A 14031-nucleotide genomic window follows, 5' to 3' on the forward strand; every position below is an offset into this window, starting at 1 on the left:
AGTAGGCTGACATTAACAGTTACTGTACAGTTACTTGAAGTTACTGTGAAAATCCCCTAGTCATCACACTTCGGCGCCTGTTCAGGTGCACAGAGGGAGAATTTAGCAAGGCCAATGCACCTAACCAGCACGTCTTTTGGACTGTGGGAGGAAACCGGAGCATCCGGAGGAAACCCACAAAGACAGACAGTGACTCTCTGAATAGAAGTGATGACCACGCCGGGGGGCTCGGAAGCCATCATAGCCTCCGAGTGGTCAGGAGCATGGCTGCACAGTGACTTGGCACTGCACCCTGGCACATTGGTAGTGCCAACCATGGCGGGCTGAACTCCAGCATGCACCCTCCCTCTCCCCTTCCCCCACCTCCCACAAAAATTCTGTTATTCGGGCATATGCCTCTGTTTATAAAGCCTTGTGTCCCATATATAAATAAAACAACTGAAGCAACACTTTTCCACATTCAATTCAAAAGAATAGATAATTTGGATAAAACAACTTTGAATTAGAAGGAATAAATTGTTTAGATCACATTTTACCTCCCCTAATGTTAACATATTCAATCAGAAGAATAATGGAACATGGACAGATGAATAAAAAGCCATACAAGAGCCCTTGTTATGGCTTTGTGGTGAAGCGAGAGTGTATGGCTGAGTCACAGACTAGGGATCCAAGTTTAATTATCTGTCTGTGTTGCGTTAACTGAATTTATCTGGAGTATCAGTAGAGGTACTACAACTTTGGTTAGGGATGTTGTGAGAACTTTCACAAATGGCTCAATTGGTAAAGCTTTCTGGTTCAGGGTGCCAATTGCAAGCCACCGTAGGTGAGAAAAGTCAATATTGTCTGAGTTATTAGCCAAGATTGCAATTTAATACACCATGTTTAATTTTAGAGCCAGCAAATTGACATCAAGAACTTTGCTGAATAATACTGTAATTAAGACCCGATGATAGTTACAGCACCAACTTGATGTCTGCAATTGGAAAACTTTGAGGTTATAAAGTTATATCACAACACCAAGATGCACTGTACAAAAACAGAAAATGCTGGAAAATCTCAGCAGATCTGACAGAATCTGTGGAGAGAGAATGGAGCCAACATTTCGAGTCTGGATCACCCTTCACAGAGCACTGTACATTTCGAATCCTGAGACCTCCACTCGTTATTTTTAATATATAATAAATGATGTAATTAATACGAAAGATGTTTCCGAACAGGTTTGTTATACAGAGAATAAAAAGAAAAGCAGGAATGTAAACAGACATAGATAGAAAATTGTGAGACTTTCAGCTTCACCCTTATGAAAATTATACAATTCCTCTCGGAAACTCTAACCCAACCTGCTTCCAGCATGGTAGGCACGGGCGTGGACAGCTAATCCTGTTCTTAAAAGGTTCATGAATTGAATGTATTGATGAGGCTCTGCGTCTCAGGTTTTGGCTGAGTTTTAAATTTAAGTGCTGCAGACGATATTTCCCAGGACTCTAGAAACCTGGCAAGTGGAAGGGGCCGAGAACATCCTGATTCAACAGATGAGTGCCTTTTCTGGGCTGAATTCTCCAACCTTACTCGCAGCTGGGACCCTCCAGTCTTGCTGCTGTGAATGGAGATTTGGCTGAGCGCCAAATTCTCCATTCCCGCTGACAGCGGTAACGGGACATGCGAGACTGGTGAATTCCAGCTCAGATTTCCCGGCACTCTGAATCCTACCTTTTTGCAAAGTGGTTGGGTTTGGGTTGGCTTGGATGGTATAAGGGGCCATGGGGTGGGTAGAGGGGCATGGTTTGGCATAAGTTGACATGGATGGGACATAGGGAGTAGTTCGGTCGGTGGCAGGGTGTGAAGGGTGAGGGCTATAAGGTCTAATATTAAATAAAACAGTTGGGTGAAGTCCCAGAAAACCTAGGAGGGCCTTTTAAATGGCCCCAGTGGTGCCTCCAAACTGTTCCTGGGGCAACGAGCCCAACTCCAGCATGCAAATATTTTACAGATATTTTAGTCTTTACTTTGCTGCTGTTTTCGACTCAGCAAATGGAACTTTGTGAGTTGCAGCTAATGCAAATATTTTTCTGTAATTGGCATGCCTTTGGTGCACAGCTTCAAAAGCAGCATTCTAAATGGAACTAATTAGCACCCACAATTCCAGTCTCAGGGCAGAATTTTCCCATCCTGCCTGCCATGGGAACCGTATTGGACGGGACACGGATCATGCAAAGATCCGTTGACCTCATATGGGATTTTCCAGTCTTGGGAGCAAGCATGGCCAGAAAATCCCACCCATAGTGTTTAACACAGGCATTCCATTGGGCCCGACAATGGTAATCCTGGAAAGGATTAGGAATAAGTGCCATTCTCCTGTCTATTCTTAGACATTGGGCAGATTTTCCGAAAACATGATTGGTGGCATTTTGGGTGAGAAAACAAATATGATTTGTGGTGGCATGTCTGCCGTGAATCAGATTGCAATTAGTCATATTTAGTCAAACCACACTTAGTCATTTTTCAGAAGAAGAGTGAATTTTGCACCAGTTCTGAAAGAGGCGGGGTTTAAACACGCCAACCAGCTTGGCTTCACAGAGAACTGTTTTAAAGGGCACACTGATCTCAAAGTGAAATTGGAGACTCCCCTCCCTCCCACCACGGATATCAAGGATCCTGCCCCACCTTCATTGGAGGAATGTTTCCCCGCCACCCTTGCCAACAATGATTGCCCTCCCAATGGGTCCCGCTTTATAACCCCCTTCATGCCCCCCCTGCATGACCCCTTTCATGTCCCACCCACTTCATGATCCTCTTCATGACCCCTTGATGCCCACCCCTTCATGCTCCCCTGTATACCCTCCTTCACACCTACCCCTTCATGCCCACTCCATTTTCACGAACTCCCATGTCCCACCCCCCCTCAGGCCACAGCCCCTCGAACCTCACCTCCTGGATAGTAAAGCACATGGCTAGGCAATGCACATCTGGCAATGTCAACCTAGCATTGCCACCTGGCACCCTGGCAGTGCCCACCTGGCCCTGTCATGATGCCAATTGAAGACCCCCAACTACCCAGGGGCTTCAATGGTCTCTGAGACTCCTGGCATGACCTTCACGCCTGGTCTCCATCTTTGTAGACCAGGGTGGCAATTTTCCAGCCACATTGCGCCAGCACAGATTGCTTTAGAGTGGAACGGGGTTAAGAATAATGGGTGAGGTGTTTAGCACATTCAGCACCACACAAAACCCTGTTGGAATCCTCCCAGCTACCAGATTAGCATAATTAAATAAGTATTACAATATACTGAGTGCTTTTGAGGCCGATTCTCTCTGTATATGGGGTTTTCCAACCCTCGGGCACAGAGGGAACTCGGCGAGAATCACTACTGGTCTCTACAAATGGTGACTAGGTGTGCTGGCCATGCTGGGTGGCTCAGAAGACATTATAGCCCCTGGGTGGTTGGGGACATAGCTGGGCAGTGCCCACCTGGCAGTGCCAACTTGCCCCAAGGTGTTGGGGCAGTGCCAAGGCTGTGGGGCCTGAGGGGGATGAGGTACGAAGGGGGGGAGTAATGAAATGGGGGGCATGAAGTAGGGGGTCATGAAGGGGTCATGAAGTGAGAGGGCATGAAGTGTGGGTCACGAAGGGGGGGGTCATGAAGAGGGGAATGAAATAGGGGGATCATGGGGGGTCATGAAATGAAAGATTATAAAGGGATGGCGTGAATTGGGGTATGAAGGGGGCATGGAAGGGGGTCATGAAGGTGATCCCATTGGATGGTCCCAATGCCCAATTCTGGTGATCTTTGTTGGGGAGGGGATGGGGAAACATCCTTTCAATGAGAGAAGGGGGTGTCCCCGGAATCTATGGGGGGAGGGCGAGGGAAACTTTAATTTAACTTTGAGATTGGGTTGCCCTTTGAAAAGGACGCCCCTCTCAGAACCAGCGCAAAACTCACCACTCTCCCAAAACGTGACCAAGTGTAGGAAAATTGGAATCTGATTCATGTTGACTGGTTTTCTCACCTAAAATGACACTTGGGAAAATTCCGCCCCAGTAGCATTTCTCACCAGATTCCCATTTCGCCCGAGGGTTGGAGAATCTTCGGAGCAGATAGAATCTACCCTTAAACGGACTTAGCATATTTAAATAAATGTTTATTTAAATATGCTTATCTAGTCCTCACCCTTACTGGTCCAGGCACGGTGGCTGGGAGGATCGCAATGGGGTTTCACGCTGGCGCTGAATGCGCTAGACCCCTCACTTGCGATTCTCCGACCCGACCTGATCCACTCCAATGCAATCTGTGCCAGGTACAATGTGGCCAGAAAATCACGACCATTGTTTCTATTCAAATCATCATCCTGAATGCTTCGATTGAACCTGCCTCTTCCACACTTGCAGGCAGTGCATTCCAGACACCAACCAGTCATTGTGTGAAAGTTTTTTCTCACATCGCATTTGCTTCTTTTGCAAATCTGTGACCTCTCGTTCTTGATTCTTTTACAAACGGGAATAGTTTCCCTCCTATCTAAGCATAATCTTGGAAGCAAAAGTTGAGAGATAGGAGCAGAGGTGGAGGAAGGCAATTTGCGGTGATGGATGAAAGAGGTTTCCACTCCAGAGTGTGAACAAATAGTCAAGGCTTCTGACAAATAGTCAGGCAGTTCCGAGAGAGTGCTACATTGTCAAAGTGCTATTTTTACATGAGACATTAAATTAAATTTCCTTTATCAGATGTAAATAGTTGCCTGACACAATTCCCATGTCTTGACAAATATTTCTCCCTCAGTTAATATGTTCTTGTTTTTAGGACTCTACTGTGTGCAAATTGACAGCTGATTTTCTTTATATAACTACGATGACTGCACTTTATAAGTATCTTATTGGATACTTGAATCCTTTGACACGCCCTGTGGCTGAAGCATGACTGTTACATCAGGAAGTTGATAGAACTGGGACCCATTTGGGATTTGATGGGGACATGGATATTGATGGTGAAAATTAAACACTTGTGAAAAAAACTTACAGAAGTGTTAATTCTTTGCAGGCTGAGTCAGCAGGTCCCAGTCACAAAAGGGGCTTTTTTTTGGAGTACCTCCTAATCAAGGGCAGGAAATGAGAGTGGAGCACCCAGACAAACATAGAGAGATAAGAAAGTGAGCAGGAGTAGCATGGCAACATTAGTGACCAAGGGCAGGATTTTACGTCTTCGCTCGTCCTGAAACCATAAAATCCCCCCGAGGTCAAGTGACCTTTCTGTGGTCCATCCCTCGCCCACTCTGATTCCTGTGGCAGGCTGGATGGTAAAATTCCGGTCCATGTGTAATAATGAAATCGAGGGGTGGTTTAGGTTAGGGAAAGCTAAGGTTGGGAAAGGCAAACAGATAATTAGTGGAAGAAAAGAAGGCCATATTAAAAGTGTGAAAGCTTAGTTATTGCTGATGCAAAGGTAAAAGATTATAGGATGGGAGGAATTTTGGTAAGGAAAGGGGAAATTAATTAGAAAGGATGGCCCTGAAGTATTATTGATATAGACATTACAGATTGAACAGCCCCTTCCTAAACTCAAATCTCTTTGATTTAATGAGATTTTCTTGTAAAGCTAAGATATTGGGCTGAGTACACCATACAGAATCCCAAACATATCCTGTTATAATGCACAACATTAATGCACCAAATGCTTTAGGTATATAATTGTATATATGACTATATATCTGATCCATTATCGGCAAGATTATACTGTTTATCTATTGAGAAATTATATTACCAAGTCAATATATTAATATTTATCATCTCTTCCAGGTATTGTGCAGTTAATTTGGTTTTATAAGCAACCTAGCACATTTCCCAACTTTAATATTTTGATAAATAAATATAAACTGAATACATTTTAGTATTTAATATAAGAAACATATAATTACGTAGTATAGCGACATATAGCGTTGATGATGATTCATTTTACAGTATTATACAACAGTTCATATAAGCTTCAATCTAAAACAGTTTGGGGCCAATTCTCTCATCCCACTGCGCTGCTCTTACAGTGCAGCGGGCCAGGAGACTCAAGAGGAGGCCATTTCACAGGCTCCCTGCTATGCGCCACGGCCTCCGCAAGTCTCTGGCAGCCGGATTTCCAACGTTGTCAGCTTCATGCCAGAAATTGACGTGGAGCTGCATAATTTATGCAAATCACAACTTGAATCTATTTTACATTTGATTAGCAGGCCTGGGACTGAAATCTCAGGGTCCACTAACGTTTCCACCCCGGCTGGAGAGGTTCACTTGCGGGGAGTTGGCAGTCTGCCCCACTGGAGTGAAGGGGGGGGCCATCAAGGGTGCCCTCTGGACATTACCACCTTGGCAGTGCCAATCTGGGCCCCTGGCATTGTCCAAGGGGCAAAGTGCCAATGCCCAGGGTGCAACTTGGCACTGCCCATCGGGCATCAGGCAGTGCCAAGGAATGGGGCCTAATGGGGGGAGCGATTGATGGGGGTGGGGGAATCCCACTGCCACTCTGCAAACAAATTCCGAGTGGAGGGAAGGACGCCAACTATCGGGCTGGCCATCAGTGTTCGGGATGGGGAGGAGGGGTGGGGGTCAGGGCTGCGGGGGGGTGGGGGGGGGAGATCGGGACTATGGAAGGGATAGGTTCGGGCTGTTGGGGGGGGAAATCAGGTGATAGGGGCTGCGTTGGGGCGGAGGGGGGGCATTGAGGCAGGCTGGGGGCGGGGGGAGATCGAGGCTAGCCCAGGCATGTTCGGGGAGCCAGCAAACAGGCCATGGGAGAATTGCATGGCTGGCGATGCAAGGGTCACGGGGCTGGCCAGCGATCGAGCTGGCCAGCGATTGAGTGGCCGGCAGTGTGGGCCTACTGCGCATGCGCCGATCTAAGCGCTGATAGATTGGCGCATGCACAGTGACCTGCTCAGTGCTATGCTTCCAGCCTCTCCAGGGGAATAGGCCCCACCCCCTGATTTTTGGACTAATTTACGGTAGGATTGGAGACCTGATAGAGGTCTACAAAATGAGAGGCATAGACAGGGTAGATAAACAGGCTTTTTCCAAGGTTGGAAGTGTCAATTACAAGGGAGCACAGGTTCTAGGTGAGAGGAGGAAAGTTTAAGGGAGTTGTGCAGGGGATGTTTTTCATGCAGAGAGTCGTGGCTGCCTGGAACACATTGCAAGAGGGTGTGGTGGAAGCAGGCACATGAGCCATATTTAAGAGGCATCTGGATGGGCATGTGAATAGGAAGAAAATAGAGGGATACGGACTGAGTAAGGGCAGAAGATTTTTTTTAGTTAGGGCATCATGATTGGCACAGGCTTGGAGGGCTGAAGGGCCTGTTCTTGTGCTGTACATTTCTTTGTTCTTTGTTCTAGTGCACTCTGCAGTGCACAGAGTGTGGGAGATTCATTTGGAAACTCCCGCTGAAAAAACCAGCATGACTTCCTCCAGTTTTTAGGCAAATTTGACACTTAGAATTTTTTTGGAAGAATCGCACCCACCCCCCCACTTTTATCTTTCAATTTAGCATGTTCGGAAAAATCTTTTTGCTGCTCAGCAGACTACTTTTACACAGGTCTCTGGCTAGCCCGAGTGAATGCCCAGAAGCAGAGAAACAGCAGGAGCTGGCATGGAAGATGGACATATCAATCTATTTCTGTATCACCCAACCATATCCTAATCAAATAATTACAGAAATATCCTTAAGTATTTGGCACTGGCTGACAACAGCTTAGCACCAGTAGTGTCTGTGATTGAAGGGCCACTTACACCCAAAACAAGAGACTCTGGGTAATGAGATACCTATCTGCCATTCACTTTATTTCCATTTTGAACTGAGAGCACACTCAGAAGGATCAAACAGTTTGGAGACACACACCATACACTTTAACTAAAGGGAAACACACACAATACATCTGCACCATATATTGTAAGGATAACTAAATCTGATGTATGCTCTCACAGTTTTTAAAGCTAATTCTTTATCTGGCAAGAGCAAAGGAAATATGTGCAAAGTGGCTGTTGTGCATCTGGTGTAACAGGCAATTAATCAACTGTTTTCTGTTGCAGTTCACTTTCCAACATTTGTGCAAGCGTTTCAAGCACTTTGAAGATTGAAGCAAGTGAAAATATGACTTTTTTTTACACTCATCACACATCAAAATAAAACAAGCATGATTTTAAACAGTTCTGCAGAATTGGCACCGTGACAGTGTGCTGACCTGTACAAACTCACCTAATGACGCTATCTTTATGCATTATGGATCCTTTGACCTTGGCTAGCTCCTTGCGCAGTTGTTTTTGCTCCATGTCAGTCACTTGCAGTAGATCATCTCGTGACTGCAATTCAATTTGCAGCTCTGAAATTTCTGATTCCATTTTCTAGATACACAAACAAAAATATACTTGACTCTGATCACCATCTTGTGCCCCAAGATCCCTTTCAGAACTTCTCATTTACTTTACATGGCTGCGTTCCATTGAAAACATACCTTCAGAGGTAATGGTATAAAGTAAATACAGGAAAGTAGCTTTTTGTCTGTCACCAGAATGCAGTGGAAAATCAGTCAGTATTCTTCATTGAAATGAAAATCGCAGAAAATGCTTGCATTATTTCAATAGAAGTGAACTACTGTGGATGCTGGAAATCTGAAATAAACATTGAAAATGCTGAAAGATTCAGTACATCTGGCAGCATCTGTGGAGAGAAAAACAGTTAATGTTTCATGTCCAATGTGACTCTTTTTCAGAAAAAGCAACAGTTCTGAAGACGAGTTTATTGAATTCAAAACATTAACTCTATTTTTCTCTCCACAAATGCTGCCAGACCTGCTGAGTTTTTCCAGCATTTTCTGTTTTTATGGCAATATACCTTGCCATAAACAGGAACTTGGAAAATCTACCCTACATTTGAAGTGCCTTTAATGGCATCAAGATTTCGTTCAGAAGTATTTTCAATTGATCCCTCCAAAGACTCAGTGCTCCCACTGTCAAATATAAACAGTGGTTGTCAGTGACATTAAGGTTCGTCTGCTATTTTAAGTTTTGTTGGAGACAGGTTGTCTTCCAGCCTGTGCAGATGGACCTCTGACCCATCAAGGGCATTGCTGGCTTATACAGACGTTCATTAGACATTTGCAGCTAATTGCACATGAGCAGAACTTAAATTGAATTTTACATATATATAGTTTGTTCAACTTCCATTCAACTTTGGGGCAAATGGAACTGTCACGTTAAACAGTTATTTGTTGTTGCTTAATCCACCCTGCAGTATAACTAGGACAAATTCAACAGCAATTCACTGAACATATTTAAGGAAACAGATAGATTTCTGGACTCCTGCAGCAATATCCTGGATCTGGGACTGAAGTGATTGGTCTCTAACAAATGCAGACACTTCCTATATGCCAAGCATGGTTCCAGACATTGGAGCATCTGTTAAAATCACCTTCCATCACTCTGCTGATGACTGAGAGTAGACTGACGATGGTAATTGACCAGACTGGATATGACCTAGTGGGGTCCCATAGGGATCACTGCATTAGCTCAAGCTATTCACAGTATATATCAATCACTTGAATGTGGGAATTGAATGTCATATTTTAAGTTTGTTGATGACGCAAAACTTTGTGGGAACATGAGTGGTGAATAGGATGTTTGGAGGCTTCAAAGTGGTTTAGACAAGTTGAGTGAGTGGTAAATACATAGCAGATGCAGTATAACATGGATAAATATGAAGTTATCCACTTTGGAAGGAGAAACAGTATTATTTAAAGGGTGATAGATTGGGAAATGTTGATCTACAAAGGGACCTGAGTGTCCTCGTATACTAGACACTGAAAGTAAGATTGCAGGTAAAGCAAGCAGTTAGGAAGGCAAATGTTATGTTGGCTTTCATTGCACGGGGACTTGAGTACAGGAGCAAGGATGTCTTACTGCAGCTGTAAATGGCCTTGGTTGAGACCACATCTGGAATACTGTGTGCAGTTTCGGTCTCCTTATTTAAGAAAGGGTATACTTGCCATAGTGGGAGTGTAGCGAAGGTTCATCAGACCAATTCATGGTATGGCAGGATTGTGGTAAGAGGAGAGATTTGGTTGACTGTGTTTGTGTTCACTGGAATTTAGAAGAATGAGAGGGGATCTAATTGAAACATATAAAATTCTGACAGGGCTGGACAGACTGGATGCAGGGATGTTGTTTTCTCTGGTTGGTGGGGCGATCTACAATAAGAGGTCACAGGATACTGAGTAGGCCATTTGAGACAGAGATGAGGAGAAACTTCTTCACTCAAAGGATGGCGAACATGTGGAATTCTCTACCACAGAAGATTGTGGAAGCCAATTCACTGAACATATTTAAGGAAACAGATAGATTTCTGGACTGTAAAGGTGTATGGAGAGAGCACTGGAGTATGGCGTTCAGATAGAAGGTCAGCCCTGATCTTATTGAATGGTGTAGCAGGCATGAAGGGCTGAATGGCTCTTATTTTCTATGTTTCTATGTTTATTTTCTTTTGTTTTGATTGTTCTTAAGGAGATAAATTTAGTACATTGTTTCAACCAGTATTTGCCATATCTCCAAATACCTGACATCTCCTTTTGTAACTCTTAATTTCTTCAGACAGATTTTGCTGATTTTTCTGATACAATTCCTCATTTGTGGTTTTTTGCTCAATTGTAACCTTCAGCTGTTCAATGGTAGCCTCATCACTCTTTATGGTGTCTTGAGCACACTCCACACAATTCTTTAAGTACTTGATTTCCGATTCACATAGCTCTATCTGCTTCCTGCTATTCCAATAGGTGTCAGAATTTTCTGGCTGTTAATTTGAAAGCAAAAGTCATCAATTAAAATTCTCAGTTGGAAGGATAAAAATACACTTGCTTTAAAAGAAATGCATAATGATAAAGAATGAATTCTAATTTTAACAATAATGAGAGCAATATATGCAATCTACAAGATCACACTCACACACTGGCATGCACTATGTACAAGAACAAAAATGAATCGCTGCCAATGCAAACATACACATCAATTGATACAATATCCTAAAGAGCATTCACTCAGTCAGAGAAATAACACTCAGTAAAATAAAATATTCAACCATACTTGTTCTGTTACATAAACTTAGTACATCACAAGTAGCAATTCAACAAATACCCTCAGGCACAAAAGAAAGCAGTAGCCGAATAAAGACAAAATTATTCATAATTCTGTAATTACTGCTGCAACATTTAGTGAGACTTTGCTGGCAATATGAGCTCTCAATATAGCTCATAAATTAGGCACGCTTGTTACTATGCCTGAGTCACAATGTACTGCTCCATAAAGTGTGACGGCCTTTGACCCACAAGCAGTAACAGTAAGGAAAATTTGTAATCCCATTAAGTCGTTTGGGGAATCCATAATTGTTTTTTAAAATTTGTTTGAATAGGACATTTTGGAGTTTGTATCAATTGTAAAGGGACCAATTATAATCTTGGTTAATAAGAAATAGTTGTCCATGTTATCTAGATTTGGAAGCAGTCAGGAAGTAAGTGAAAACATGGAGGCCATATGGCAAAGAGGAAAGACCTGGAGAGAGGAATTGGTCAACAAGGCAGAAGGGGAGCTGGATTCCTGAGTGGTCAGAAAGTACATTTAGGACTGCTGCCCACTGGCACAGTGATTAGCACTGCTGCCTCAGCGGTAGGGAGCAATTCTGGCCTTGGGTTACTGTCTGTGTGGAGTTTGCACATTCTCCCCATGTCTGCGTACGTTTCCTCTGGGTGTTCCGGTTTATAGAACAGTACATAGAACAGTACAGCACAGAACAGGCCTTTCGGCCCACGATGTTGTGCCGAGTTTTATCTGAAACCAAGATCAAGCTATCCCACTCCCTATCATCCTGGTGTGCTCCATGTGCCTATCCAATAACCGCTTAAATGTTCCTAAAGTGTCTGACTCCACTATCACTGCAGGCAGTCCATTCCACACCCCAACCACTCTCTGCGTAAAGAACCTACCTATGATATCCTTCCTATATCTCCCACCACGAACCCTATAGTTATGCCCCCTTGTAATAGCTCCATCCACCCGAGGAAATAGTCTTTGAACGTTCACTCGATCTATCCCCTTCATCATTTTATAAACCTCTATTAAGTCTCCCCTCAGCCTCCTCCGCTCCAGAGAGAACAGCCCTAGCTCCCTCAACCTTTCCTCATAAGACCTACCCTCCAAACTAGGCAGCATCCTGGTAAATCTCCTCTGCACTCTTTCCAGCGCTTCCACATCCTTCTTATAGTGAGGTGATCAGAACTGCACACAATATTCCAAATGTGGTCTCACCAAGGTCCTGTACAGTTGCAGCATAACCCCTCGGCTCTTAAACTCCAACCCCCTGTTAATAAAAGCTAACACACTATAGGCCTTCTTCACAGCTCTATCCACTTGAGTGGCAACCTTTAGAGATCTGTAGATATGAACCCCAAGATCTCTCTGTTCCTCCACAGTCTTCAGAACCCTACCTTTGACCCTGTAATCCACATTTAAATTAGTCCTACCAAAATGAATCACCTCACATTTATCAGGGTTAAACTCCATTTGTCATTTTTCAGCCCAGCTTTGCATCCTATCTATGTCTCTTTGCAGCCGACAACAGCCCTCCACCTCATCCACTACTCCACCAATCTTGGTGTCATCAGCAAATTTACTGATCCACCCTTCAGCCCCCTCCTCTAAGTTATTAATAAAAATCACAAAGAGCAGAGGACCAAGCACTGATCCCTGTGGCACTTCGCTAGCAACCTGCCTCAGGGTTTCCTCCCACAGACCTAAGATGTGGAGGTTAGGTGGATTGGCCATGCTAAATTGCCCCTTAGTGTCCCAAGACATGTAGGTTAGATGGAATAGCAATGGTTAATATGTGAGGCTACGGGAATAGAGTAGCCTATTCCCGTAGGGGAAAAAAGCCTGGGTGAGGTACTCTGTCAGAGATAGTCGGTGCAGACTTGATGGGCTGAATGACTTCCTTTTGTACTGTAGGGATTCTATGATTCTGAGTGACTAAATGCCCAGAAGCTGTCATACCCTGTGGAGATAAAGATGGTTCGGGTAGATCCACACGAGTACAACAGACAGGAACTGAAAGTCGAGAACTTTTTTTTAAAAGCGTGCTATTGTGTGGAAGATTGCATGGGAAACACCCTGTTTACATGAATCTGCTGCCTGTGGAGAATCAGCCAACTCCATGAAGGAAAGGAGCTGGAATTCTGCCTGCAGAAGATCTGAGCTTGGGAGAACTGAGTAGCTGAAATTGGTTCCCTTTAGGCAGAGTAAACTGCTTGATAACTCCAGGAAATATCTTTGTTTTTTGCTATTCCATTTTTAGTTCCTACCCAATGATTTGGCTGTTAATTTATGAATATAATTCATCTCCAACTAAAAGGTACAAAAAGTGAAATCTTCTTTGGCAATTTCTTCATTTAAATTGTCCAATGAATTTGGTCTATTTGCTTCATAGATCCCTAAGAGGATCGTAACAAAATTGGGAGGACCAAACCCAGAGACTGAAAGGGGGTCATTGGAACTTTCCAATATTGAAACAAACAACATTTCATGTTTGCTTTTACTTAATTTTATTGGAAAATCAAAAGGACTGCCATTGAGGCGAAAGCCTTTGCTGAGCAGATCTGGCTCTCAAGGATTTGAAACAGTTGAGAAGGGATGTTGTACGGAGCATGCAGGCATTGATGAAAACTCAGGAGCTAGGAGAGATGCAATACTTGAACAACTGACTAGGCACCTGAGTTTTGAGGAAGAAAGTGATCAAGTGCAACTGGTTAGAATTGAAAAAGAAATATAACTAAGAAATTTGATTTAGAAAGAGAAAAATTAGCAACAGAGAAGCAAGATAGGGAAAGATGATAAAACTCAGAAAGGTGCATGAGTTCCGATTGTGTGAACTTGAAATGGTAAGGAGAAATCAGTAGTCTTGTTCATATAAAAGAAAATGATTTCTCAACAGTAGCATAGTGCTGCATGACTCAACTTGGTAATA

Source organism: Mustelus asterias, chromosome 10 (assembly GCF_964213995.1).
Source record: "Mustelus asterias chromosome 10, sMusAst1.hap1.1, whole genome shotgun sequence".
Lineage (NCBI taxonomy): Eukaryota > Metazoa > Chordata > Chondrichthyes > Carcharhiniformes > Triakidae > Mustelus > Mustelus asterias.